Here is a 12,981-nt window from a genome sequence, read left to right as displayed (position 1 = left end):
CTAGCACCATCCCCTGTGTCATGTTGTCCTGTTCTCTCAGATGACATGCTCACATTAATGCAAAGGGAAAAAATAAAATGAATCCAGATATACCTGGTAGAGCTAGGACAAGATACTTAACCTTGGGGGATTCTTGCTCACCACTGGGCCTGATCCAAAGCCCATCGAAGTTGATGGGAAGGCACCAATGACTTCAGATCAGACCCTCATAATTATTACAAAATGGTCTCAGTTGTGCTAGATGCTGTACAAACTATGAGACCCTTGCTGCCATCTGTAGATAGACAAGACAGGGCACAGGAGGGGAAGCAGGGGTACTCCGATGGGAAGTGATTTGGCCAAGATCCCACAACACGTAGGACAGTGACTAAAACCCACACCTTCTGAGTGCCAGCAGAGCACCCTAGACACTAACTCACACAGACTCCCTATACGTGATGAGGAGGCTACAGTTAGGGTGGGTTCAGATTGGAGAGAGGAACCAAGTCCCCATTCCAATCCCCAGCCCACACCTGAATTCGAGAGTTCATTCCCATTGTTAGTGGATGCTTGGTTTTTCATATAATTGTTAAAGTGCCTAGAGGGGCAAAGTTTCCACACAAGAGATGCCTGCACCCATGCTGCCCCACTGAAGCCAAGGCAGAAACACCCATAGCGTGTAGTGCTAGCAGCAGCACTAGAAGAAAAAAGAGAGCTAAATCTCATATTCTGGACCAAAGAGGAAAGATGGGACAATATGAGTACTTCAGGGAAAGGAGCCTGGGACATTATGTATGAGAAAATATAGGCTTTTCTCTGGTCTCATCTTGTCCTAAGGTTGAGCTTTGCAGAACAAGCATTCCCCAACCTGGAACCACATGGAAAAACAAGGCGCTAAGGGACACTTGATTTCATCCTCCCAAAATCCTGGAAAAAACCCACAACACAGCATTTCTGCTACTTTCTTCCTGTACGTTTCAATAACAACAGAAAAATCAGGATTTTTAAATATAGTTTTACACTGATTTGGATGCTAAATTCATGAAGAAGGGTGGACCTGCAGGTAAAATACTGGACTGGGCCTTGAAAGATCTAGGTTCAGCTCATGGCTATGCTACCAACTTCTTGCACAAGTTACTTCACCTCTCAGCATCATAGTTCCTCATGCATAAAAGAGGGATAACCATGCTTCTTTTGTTTATTGAGATTGTAAAGTCTCAGGGTTGGGACTGTATCTAGGGTTGCCAGCCCTCCAGAATTGTCCTGGAGTCTCCAGGAATTAAAGATTCATCTTAAATTAAATATTATGTCATGTGATGAAATCTCTAGAATATGTCCAACCAAAATTGGCAACCCTAGTCTCTTACTATATATATTTGTGCAGCATCTAGCCCAACGGGGCTCAGTTGGTACCTCCAGGTATAACTGTAATACAAACAGTAACTGCTGAGCCCTTGCTACATACTGCCACATGTCTGTTGGACAATGGACAGCAACCAGGGCTGCCAGGTGAGAAAGGGCTGGGAGAAGGGAAAACCCAGCGAGTCATGAAACCAATGTACCAACAAACACAATAGAATATCTCTTAATTCCCAGATCATCTGAGGTTTCTTCCTCGTCGTAGCACTCCTGATGCTGAGAAGCTGTGAACCAAGAAAGAAAACGCACAGAACCTTCAGAGGCAGCGCTGTGTTGGGTCCGAGCCAAGTGACATTGCATGAAGCTGTGGCCACAGAAAGCAAGCCACTCATTTCTTCAGGCTTAGGGTAATGCATTGATACTAAGAGCTCATTTATGAATGTAGCTGACACTCTACGTCACTCTGTCCCTGGCCAGACATTCTTACCCTTTAAGGATCTACCCCAATTCTGTGAATCCACTTCAGTCCCATACCTACTTTAGCTACTGCCCACTCGCAGTTTGAAGTGGAAACTTGGGAAAGTCAGACGTACAGTAATGGGGCAGGAGGGGTACTGATGTGCTGCTGTACTGGCTTTGTGCATGTAAGTGTTTGATGCTCATAGAAAGAATAAAAGACTTTACACTGTAAGTAAGTTTCTCCTATCATTTAATGGCCAGAGATCTGTGCTTGAGGGTCTGAGGTTCTAGCTCCATCTCCCTTTGTGTGCTTGCGTGTGTCTTATATAGTAACCTCTTCCTATTGTCTGCAACACAGGGATGCTTTTGTCTGCGCACATTGCTTGAAAAAAACCCCAAAACCCTACTAAAAAATCCCTCTCTCTGGGGGGAGGGGTAGCTCAGTGGTTTGAGCACTGGCCTACTAAACACAGGGTTGTCAGTTCAATCCTTGAGAGGGCTACTTAGGGATCAGGGGCAAAAATCAGTACTCGGGCCTGTTAGTGAAGGCAGGGGACTGGACTCAATGACCTTTCAGGGTCCCATCCAGTTCTGTGAGATAGGTATATTTCCCTATATTATTTAAGTCTCCTTTTCCATGGTATCTACAAAAAACAAAACAACTGGACAAAAGTTAAGCTGCTGGTGTTCTGGGACCATCAGCCATCACACTAACCAGGATTGTCTCATGATTTCCTGGTACTCCCCTCTCAGTCTGTCTGTATCCAGCTGCTTTCTCTTGTCTTATTCTTAGATTCTAAGCTCTGCAGGGCAGGGAACATCTTTTGGTTTTGTGTTTGTACAGCACCTAGCACAATGGTGTCCTGCTTCACAACTAGGGCTCTGAGGGGCTACACTCAGACAAATCATAATACCAATCTAATTGAATTTCACAACAGAAGGTCCTTTGCAAGACATGCTGGTAGGTCCCCATCACAAGGCAAACCCCTCAGGGCACCGTCCAGCAGCAGGCTATGGCATGACACGTGTGCCTACGTAAGTTCCCCTCTCAGCGGAACAGTCCCTCAGTGTCCAATGCAAAGTCCTTCCTCTGGGCATAATTTTATTCAATACACCAGTGCAGTAATTCCTCCTCCTCTCGAAAAAATCCTTGCAATAAAACCATTCTGGACAATCCCACAGTACACATATAAGGAAGCTACAGTTTTTCCATTGCCCTCTTCAGGGACATCACCTTCAGGATACCACCCCGCCAAGCATCAACAGCAGCACTGTGTTCCCAATTCTTCTGCCTCGATCCAGGGCCCCTCTCTCCAGGCTGAGAACAACCAGTCTCCTGACTGTTACCAGCCCACTACCTCAGGTCTCCCACAAGAAAGCTCCCCACAGCATTCTACTCCCCAGGCCTCCCTCTTTATGAGTTCTGCCCTTGCTTGGGGCATGTCCCTTCAGAGTCCACCCTCTTGCTTCCAGGTCAGCTTCTCCTCACTATCTTCTCCTCTCGCTTTAAATGGGGGCCACTGCCTGAGCCTTCTGCTCCTCAGAAGGCCCCAGCTCTGGACAGTTTTCAACAACTTGCCTCCAAGCAACTCCAGGCAACTCTTTGCTGCTCCTTCCTGACTTTCCAGGTCTCTTGACTCGCCTAGTCTCGTCCCTCTAGGGCCCCGGTTCCCTCTCTAAAGTCTAAAGGGGGCATAGGAGGAAGGGTCATCTCGTCTCTTTTAATACCCCAGTGTCACCCTGTGACAATGCCTTAGCTTCTAAGCTTCCTTTACGTTCCATAATCAAGGGATGGTTTCAGAGAGAATGAGCCCTGCCAATATTGCTTGGTCCATGCCTCAGAGGCACGTTTTCCAAATTTTCCTTTTTTGGATGACACATTTTTCATTTCAAGTCTGACTTTTTTAAAAAGACAGGGAGAATTTAGATTATGTTTCCTCAAATAATTTTTCCTATTTTTTAGGCAGCTCTAGAGACAGCTGCTTCGTTGTTTTTTTTTGGTGAAATGTCGACAAATTTATCAAAATTTTAAATTTCACCGAAACAAAGTGAGGGGAGGTTGTTTTTTTTTTTTTTACAAAAATTCTTCTTGTTTTTCTACCAGTTCTAACCGCAATTAATTAACAAATTAACCAACAATGAATACATTAAACTAACTACTGGCTGCTGAATTTGTTTGAAAAGCTCACCAAAAGTGTCACAATGGGAGCTGTCAGCTGCTGAGCACTTTGAAAATCTCCTCACATATTCCTAGATGAAAAGCGTTCTTGTTTGGACTCGAACTGGAACATTCAGTGCATTCTGTGTCCTAAGCCTTTATATTCACATTATTATTAGCAGCTCCTTTGAGCTTTTGGCTTTCATTAATCTAATAATTAGAGTGATTGGGAAAGATTTTTTTCCCTGTAGAAAATCTTCACAAAAATGAATATTTTTTTGGTTTTCTCAAAATTTGTAAAAAAACAAAAACCATAAAACCACACACCAAATCCACTTCCAAAGCCCCAAAACAAGCAAGCAAGCAAACAACAATGCTGAAAACAAATTGTTAACCAAAATATGTATTTTTTTTCACTCAACTTTCCATTTTGATGAAATGCCATTTTTATCTAGGAAAGAAAAAAACCAAAACCAAAACCACAATAGCATTTCAACTACTAGAGCTTGGCGAAAGTTTTCCAATCCCTTTTTTTTTTTTAAACAAAAATGCAGATTTGGGTCAACTGAAACATTTCACCAATGTGTGTAGATTTTGAATTGCTTCAGTCAAAACAAATACATAAATAAATAAACCTCTACAAAAATATAAAGACAACTGAAACATCTTGTCCTGACATTTTTGAAACAAAATGTTTTGATCTTTTGATTCGAAACGACTTCTCATTTTGCAATGTCCTTTGATTTTATTTAACAAACCAACAAAACAAGCCTAAAATGCTCAAAGCCAAAATGAAACATTTGACTTTTTGATTCCCTGAAAATGTTGATAAATTTCATGTCTGGGTCAGCCCCAAATGAACGTGTTCCCAATTTTCTGGAATTGCCAGCAACCAGCAAAATTCATTATTCGCACAGCTGGAAAATTCTCAACCAGCTCTGCTAATAATATTTTGCACGTATAAAAAACTTTACATTTGCAGACACTGACCAATATTACATGGGATTGGTCTCCACACAGCCTTTGTACCACTTACAGGAATAAAATACACTAGTGTAAGCAAATGTGATGGAGCATATGGGGCCCACACTGGCAAGGAGAGGGTTAATGAGGGCCTTTGGACCCAGCTGGCTCCCCACTGCTACACATACCTGCAGCAGATATCAGGTGTGGAGAGCTTGCTGCTTGGATGAGCATCTGGGTGGAAGGGAAATACAGGCCCAAGGAGACCAACCAATGGACTGGCTGCATGAAGACAAACCCTGTGTGGAAGTTTAGGGTTCTTAGTATTCCTTTTGGACTTCAGTGCCCTGGAAGGGGTGGGACTCCAACGTGCTGTAGTTGAAGGACCTGTACTAGACTGAGTGGTGCCCTGATGGGCCACAAGGGAACACTCAGGAGGCAGGCCCTGTCACAGCACTGCTATAGCTGCAGAATTGTGCCTGTTCTAGGTCATTGCACTGGTTTCACTGTGGGTACGTCCACATTGGAGCTGAAGGTGCAATTCCCACTTTGAGGAGACATACCTGCACTAGGTCTGACCGAGCGAGCATGATAGCCACTTCATGTACATGTCTAGGGTTTTAGACAGGACTGTATTCAGGGCTGCTAGCCCTTCCTGCCGCTTACATTGCCACAACTACACTTCTATTGGTCGCATCCTAGCTTGATCAGAAGTGACACCTTCAGGTTCAGTGTAGATGTGCTGTATATCCATTTCTAAATCAATATAATGGTTCAAAAACTGGATTGAGACCAACCTTTAGTGCACATTAACTCCTTCATAAGGGCCACATGAACTAAATGACCCACATCAATCTAATTTTTATCCTGTGCCCATCACCATAGCCTCTGATCAGCTCTGTAATATCTCAGTGCCTCCCTGCTCCTACTTAATCCTTACGTCTAATATGAAAAGACCCCAATCTCCTGCTGTAGGACATGACTGACCCACATGGACTGGGTTGGGAGTTACTCATATCTGAGGGCCCCAAACAGGGAGGCCATTAGGACAGTGGGTGAACTAATCTCTCTCCCTGTCTCCAGCAATTATGTAGGAGTGGGCTGATTCTGACAAAAGCACTGGCTGCTCTCGAGGAGTGGCTGGCAAATGTTAGCCTGAACATTTGTGGGCCAGATGTGCACAGCTGTACGTGGGCCATCCCTGAGCCATCTGTAGCACACACCAGTTTGTGTGGGTCAGGAAGGGGGCACTATTCCAGCCTTGGTAAATCCACAATGCAATTTACAAGCAGCATGGATATCTTTGTTTTCTCTCCGGTCTCCTTCCCTTTTCACCTGGTTCCATCTTCTTTCCCTGGTGGCTGTCGCACTGATTCTGACCAGCCAGGGGACAACATTTGGTGCCGCCCCAGGCAACTGTTTTTATGCAATTCATTCAGGTGCCGAACCATCCTCTTGCGTTTTGTAGTGATCATCAGCCTGGGCTGTTTCACTTCGTCTCACGGTGGAGAGGGAGGTGGGGGAGGTGTGCCTCCAGAGACCAGGTGCTCCATTACTTTGCGTTCACGCTGTCACCCCATTCCTGGCAATGTGACAGGGTAAATCAGGGCAATGGAGTGATGGCTCAAGCCACCGTCCAATCACTGCTCAGCAGCAAGGAGGGAAAATGGTATTATGGTTGGAGCCCTAAGCTACGAACTAGGTCAGCCAGTCCTTCTCTTGGCTTTAACACAGGCTCGCTGCTGCCCTGCACCTTGTCTGGTCACTCACACCTGTGCAAAGTAGCTTGTAAAATGCCACCAGATGACAATTCTCTGCTCAGGCAGTGGTGGTGCTAACGGGGAGGCAGGTGGCGACCACTCCCCTGGGCACCCTTTGGGAGTATGTGGTGCCTTTCCAAGTATGTTCTACAAGTGAAAAGTTGGTCCTGCACCTCCTTTTGTCAATTTTTTTTTCTGTTTGATGGGCAAAGGGAAATGAGCGCCTACTATCCATGGCTGAACTAAAATCATACCATGTGGCATCTCCTGTGCTTAGTTTGGCCTTGGAACAAGCGAAAAGGTCCACCTGGAGCAGCCTTAGTGGGGGGGTTTCACTCGCATAAACTCCGACCGCAGCAGCAGCTCCTGGGCCCAGCTCCCTGCTCCAGGCACTGTGACGTGGTTCACAGTTTGCAGAGCATGGCAAACGCACACAATGTCGTGAGGCGACTCACCAGGTTTGGCCCGGCTGCCCCTCCATCATGACTGAAGGGCAGCCGGCCCAAATGTGGATGGTGCTATGGCCCAGTGCAACACTTGGAGCAGGAAGTTGAGCCCACAGGAGCCGCCACTGCCAGGTGGGAGTGAGGTGGGGTCTCTTCCCAACTTCCCGCCAAGGCCTTCCCTCTGTACCAAGCTGGGATTAGGGTTGACGTGCTGGTGTAAATCATCAGTGCCCCCTTGGCAGGGCAAGGAGTAGGAGTAGCATAACTGAAGGTAGCATCAACAACCCTCCTTGCTGAAAAATCTGGCTCCAACTGGTACTCGGGGAGCCTGGCTTGCACAGCCTTTGTGGGGTGTGAATGATGACACATAGTGGCAAAGCAGTGGCCAGTCTGGCACCTGCTGAGACTTCACTGTGCTTTACCTCCCCAACGTTTTCATCTATTAAAGGGGGATGAGGCAACCTCCCCGCCAATTCAGAGTGGGGTGGAAGCTTCATTCTTTGTGTCCCTAGAGCCCCCGCTGGAAGGAAACCAGCCAAATCAGCTTTTCAGGTCCCTGCAGGGGAAGTGCCAGAGTGATGCACAGATTCTGCTGGACCAAAGAGCCTACCACCCCCTCTCCTTCTTGCATGGTTTCGTTCTAGTGCAGGTCGCTGGTGACTGGTACAGCAAAGCCATTTCTCTCTTGGCGGACACGCCAGCTGAGGGTCTGGCCCGTTCTCCTCTGGGGAACGCTTCACTCCTCCCAAGCACCATTTCTTTGGGAAAGTGATGATCAAAGAAAAGCCCAGCTGTGCCCATGAGATGTGTGATGCCTGGTGGGCCTGCACTCTTGACGTACAAACAGTGTTAAGAGCATCACGGGTGATGGTAGTGCAGAAAAAGTACATGACTTCCTATATCACCATGAAGAATACACACATACAAAGAACATCCCTTTCACATCAGACTTGATAAATACTCAGGCAAAACTCCCACTCTGAATTTAGCATGAGTAATGACTGAAGGATTTTGCCATAGTCGAGGTATGACTCATCCCTGCTGCCAGTGCACTCGGAGGAGTTTTGCTAGCACTCAGCACCTTCCAGGATCAGGCTCTGCGAATCTCTTCTGGCTCCCCTCTGGAGTTCATAGGCTTCAAATGGGAGAAGGATCATTCAGATCCTGTGAAGTGCTGAGCACTCCCAGTTTTACTGCCTTCCTTTGGCATCACAGCCACCCAGCAGCTCTTGGGATCAGGCCCTACATTCTTAAAGCCTCTGGAGTGAGTATTAGCTAAAATAAATCACATGCATGATTAAAACCAATAATAAACAGGAATTTTTCTACACCCAATACCCAAGAACCCCTAGCAAAGAACAAAATGTCTCTGCAGAGTGTTTAATGTGCATATTTATTTTTGAGCCACTGTCATTAATTAGTATCTTGATAATTGATTGCTGCTTGTTAAATGCTGACATTACAGATGGTTCTGTGCAGGGTACAGAATATAAGGATCCCTGAGGCCCTTCAGTGGTAGATGGTTATATATACTTCCTTTTCCCAGCTTGGAAAGATGGACTTGTGGTTAAAACAGTGAGCTGTAACTCGGTGGAGGTCAGGGCTGGCTCCAGGCACCAGCTCAGCAAGCTGGTGCTTGGGGCGGCCAAGGGGAAGGGGCGGCACGTCGGGCTGTTCGGTGGCAATTTGGCAGCAGGTCCCTCAATCCCTCTCGGAGGGAAGGCCCTGCCGCTGAAGAAGAAAGCAGCGTGGTGGAGCTGCCGCCGATCACGATCGTGGCTTTTTTTTTTTTTCCGCTGCTTGGAGTGGCAAAACCCCTGGAGCCGGCCTTGGTAGAGGTGGGTTTGATACTATAGTTACCCACTTCTCTGTATGATCTTGGGTTTAACATTAATCTATCTGCAAAATGGAGTTCAGAACATTCCCTTTATCTATTTAAATTGCAAGCTTTTGGGGGCAGGGACTGTGTCCGCCTAGTTGTATGTACAATGCCTGGCACAATGGGACCCTGATCACCAGTTGAGGCCAATTGGTGTTACTGATAATATAAATAATCTATTGCTATAGTTAAATAAACTCACATTACCACACATCTCAAAGACATCTTGTTCGCAGCTGCCATCATGCTCCAGCCTCGGGAAGAGTTGTCCAGATTACACATTGATCGTTGGATACATTCCATTCTTATTGGCTCAGATTTGAAAGAGGCTTTTTATCAAAGTCCAACAGGTTGGATTCCTTCCTTAGAATATGGAACCCTGTAAATAATTTTCTGGACCAAAACAGCTACAGGAATGTCACATACCTTATGACTGTGAGTTCAGCAGGTAATGTATAGTCATGCCACCTGTCGTCATATATTTCTCAGTAATGTATGTAGGGGCTAAAATGGAACCTTGAAATAGAGTCCCTTAGAATTTGGGGGTTTAGGAGAGGTGTTGGATTTGAATTTCGGAACCTGCTCCTGTGGTTTTGGCTCCCAATTGGATCAAAACCCCAAAGGAGCCGATTTTCTGATCCTGACTGGTGTGCCTGAAATCTCATGGTTACAATCATCCTTATGGGACTTTGGCCCAAGATCGTGGACATCTTTTGAGGTCAGCAGATTTCTAGAATTTATTAATTATTCACAGAAACTTCACCCATAACTTTAAAAAAAATCAAAAGATTATGGAGGCCCAATTTACAAAGGTGTTTAGATGACTAAAGATGCAGATTGAAAACCCCACTAGGTACCTATCTGCATCTGTAGGCACCTAAATACCTTTGTAAATCAGCCCCTGTATTTATCTGAGTAAGCAGCCGCTCCGAGAAGCAGCGCCTCAGGGAAGCAGGAAGAGCAATAGATGCCATAAAGTCCGCTGGGGCATCACTTTGCATACTTAATGCCCTGGAAAGCAATTAGATGCTATGGTGATGGATGCAATAAAACCCACCTATAGATAGAATATTTTCCCTGAATAATTTCTGCAAAGAATGCTTGGTCTGCATCTTGCTCTTATGCAATTTGTTGTGAGCATGCAATATCCAGGCTTCTTTGATCGGACACTTGAGTAACATAGCATATTTCTGTTTCCTGATTGGATAAGGATAACTGTTAAATTTGGGTTTCCAATGTCAGTAATTAACTGTACATTGAAAATTAATTTCCCATGAGTATTCTGCAATCTTGGATTAAAACTGGCCATTTCTGCAAATGTTCCAGCAAGTAAACTTGCCGAAGAATATTCAGAGGAAGCTAAGAAAAGACTCATAGACTTTAAGGCAAGAAGGGACCATCATGATGTGACTTTGCATATTGCAGGCCACAGAACCTCACCCACCCACTCCTGAAATAGGCCCATAACCTCTGGTTGTGTTAGTGATATCCTCAAATCATGATGTAAAGACTTCAGGTTACAGAGAATCCACTATTTACTCTCGTTCATATCAGCAAGTGACCTGTGCCCCATGCTGCAGCGGACGGCAGCTCCAGCCCCCAGAGTCTCTGCCAATCTGACCAGGGGAAAAAATCCTTCCCAACCCCAAATATGGCAATCACCCCGAGCATGGGGGAAGATCTGCCAGACAAACACATAGGAAAAAATTGTCTGTAGTAAAAACTTATTTGGTCTACTTTCAGCTCCTTATAATAATGCCCATGATCATGGTATTGGAACACATTTGAAGCAAATTCACTTAAGAATTCAAATGTGGAAATGTTTTGCTGTGTACACTCAGTCCCTCTGCCTCGTGGGTGCACTAATACCTTACAGGGATGCTGGGAAGCTTAAGTGACTAATACTTGTAAAGTGCTCGGAGATCCTCAGCTAATTTGTTTTATTAAATTATGTGAAGGATTTCCAAGGATCCAAATCACCAAAGGCAAATATCATAGTCCTGCACCCTGGAACACTAGCAACTGATTCGGACAGAGGCTTTCTCTGATTATAACAAACAGCAGTTTGATTTCAACGAGTTCACGTTGTGGTAATCACATCTGGCAGCTTCCCTGCTGCTGGTGCTGTGTCAGAGCCTAGTTCAGAGCTGGCCTTTTCCAGCCACCCCTGGCTTGCTGTCCTGACCACACCCCCTTTCTATTTGATAGGCGGCCCTGCTAGAAACATTATGGTATTTCCATCCTCTTTAGCACTGGTGCAGAGGATTTCACCAGGTAGTTGGCAAGAGACCTTAGACAAGTGTGGGAAGCTCTGGAGAACACAACTCTTTTCTCTGGTCTTTCAAACAAGTAGTAAGTAAAACTCGGGATTATATGCTAAACTCTATTTGCATTGTTATTTACCTATGTTAATTTTCAGGCTCTCTACTTTCCTGGTGACCTGCTAGGATATTTACTCCTTCTCTTTTCATTAGCAATTTAACTCAGTTGATGTAATGAGCAAATATTTATAATTCAATCTGGGTGTTTTAGGGGTCCTTTAAAAGTACTTTCTGTATTAAATGAGTTTAAGATCATGTTACTATTGACTTGTCTGGGGTGGAAAGTTGTTTCTTACTGATGACACTGTATTGGAGCAAAGTTGCAGTTAAAGACAGATGGTTGAGTTTAATTTTATTTTCATTAATCATATGCATGTTTGTCTTTTGTTCAGTAGGCTAAAGAGTTTTGTTCTAAAGGGAAGGGGGAGGGGGACAGCAAAATGTTTAGTGTCAAACTTTCATCTGATGTAAATCAGTGTAACTCCACTGACTTTTGTGGAGAAGCTGATTTCCACCAGCGAATAATTTGGCCATTTATATCTTTGCAGGAAACATTGCTTCCAACCCTTTCCTCCCATCACATTACAAATCAGAATAGTAGTGTGCCTTAAAATAGCCTCAAGACTGAAGATGGGCTGGAAAACAACCAGTGTCATGCAGATGTGTGCCAGCTTTGGTTCTCTGCTTCCAAAAGCAACTGACGTTGGGAACAGTGAGTGGCAGGAAAGGCTGTTGGGCTTTGTAGGTGCAGGATTGCAATTCCTCATCATTAAGGACGCAAGCCTGCATCCTTTGCACAACCAGCACTCCCGCTGACTCTCTGGAAGTCACTGGGAGCTTTGAGCCCCCGAGAAATGCAGAGTCAGGCCTTCCATGTTTCCATTAGTCTTTAATTTGATGCTTTGCATGTGGCCACTAATTTGCTATTAAGGTCCTATTGGCTCTCACTCTGCCATCTGATACCTTCAGGGAAAGGGGTTTGGATCCAGAGGGGGTTTACTGGTGAGTATTTATTCAGTGCTGTCTTTATTATGTTCTTGATTTTTTTTTCTGTCATTTTAAAAAACTTTCTGCCAAAGCAAATTTGGTGTTATGTGGGAACGTTCACTTTAAACAACAGGAAATGCTGGCCAGAGCACGGATTGCTCAGTGGCTTTGATTTTTATTATGAAAGTCTTGGTGCTTGAGCAGTTTAACCAGTTCTGGCTCGGAGCTCTCACTTTCATCCTGGTCAAATTGCTTCTAGATGTATGTATCTATGTTTGGTACTTATCTGGGCACCTTGCAACCTTTGATGTATTGATCCTCACAATGTAGCTAGATTAATAGTTTCCGAGGCCAGAAGGAGCCATTGTGATAATCTAGTCTGACCTCCTGTATAACAGAGGCCAGAGAACTGCCCCCAAATAATCCTTAGAGCAGAGCTTTTAGAAAACTCTCCAATCTTGATTTAAAAATGGTCAGTGATGGAGAATCCATTATGACCCTTAGTAATTAACAAATGGAACAAATTTACCCTCACCCTTAAAAAATTTACTCCTTATTTCAGTCTGAATTTGTCTAGCTTCAGCTTTCAGCTGTTGGATCATGTTGTACCTTTCACTGCTAGACTGAAGAGCCCGTTATCAAATATTTGTTTCCCATGTAGGTACTTACA

The 12,981-nt window shown here is 44.8% G+C and overlaps 1 protein-coding gene across 2 annotated transcripts in view; it reads left to right on the top strand.

Annotated features, from left to right (window-relative positions):
• Positions 1-11,267: 11,267 nt before the first annotated feature.
• ETS1 (ETS proto-oncogene 1, transcription factor) overlaps positions 11,268-12,981 on the top strand; it is a 115,307-nt gene continuing 113,593 nt past the window's right edge. For both annotated transcript variants that reach the window (XM_050921653.1, XM_050921652.1), the window contains exon 1: positions 11,268-11,355. The gene's annotated coding sequence lies outside the window, so the exon portion shown is untranslated. The remainder of the gene's footprint in view (positions 11,356-12,981) is intronic.

Source organism: Gopherus flavomarginatus, chromosome 13 (genome assembly GCF_025201925.1).
Source record: "Gopherus flavomarginatus isolate rGopFla2 chromosome 13, rGopFla2.mat.asm, whole genome shotgun sequence".
Classification (NCBI taxonomy): domain Eukaryota; kingdom Metazoa; phylum Chordata; order Testudines; family Testudinidae; genus Gopherus; species Gopherus flavomarginatus.
The sequence above is the reverse complement of the archived record's forward strand: the minus strand, read 5'-3'. Positions and strand labels throughout refer to the sequence as shown.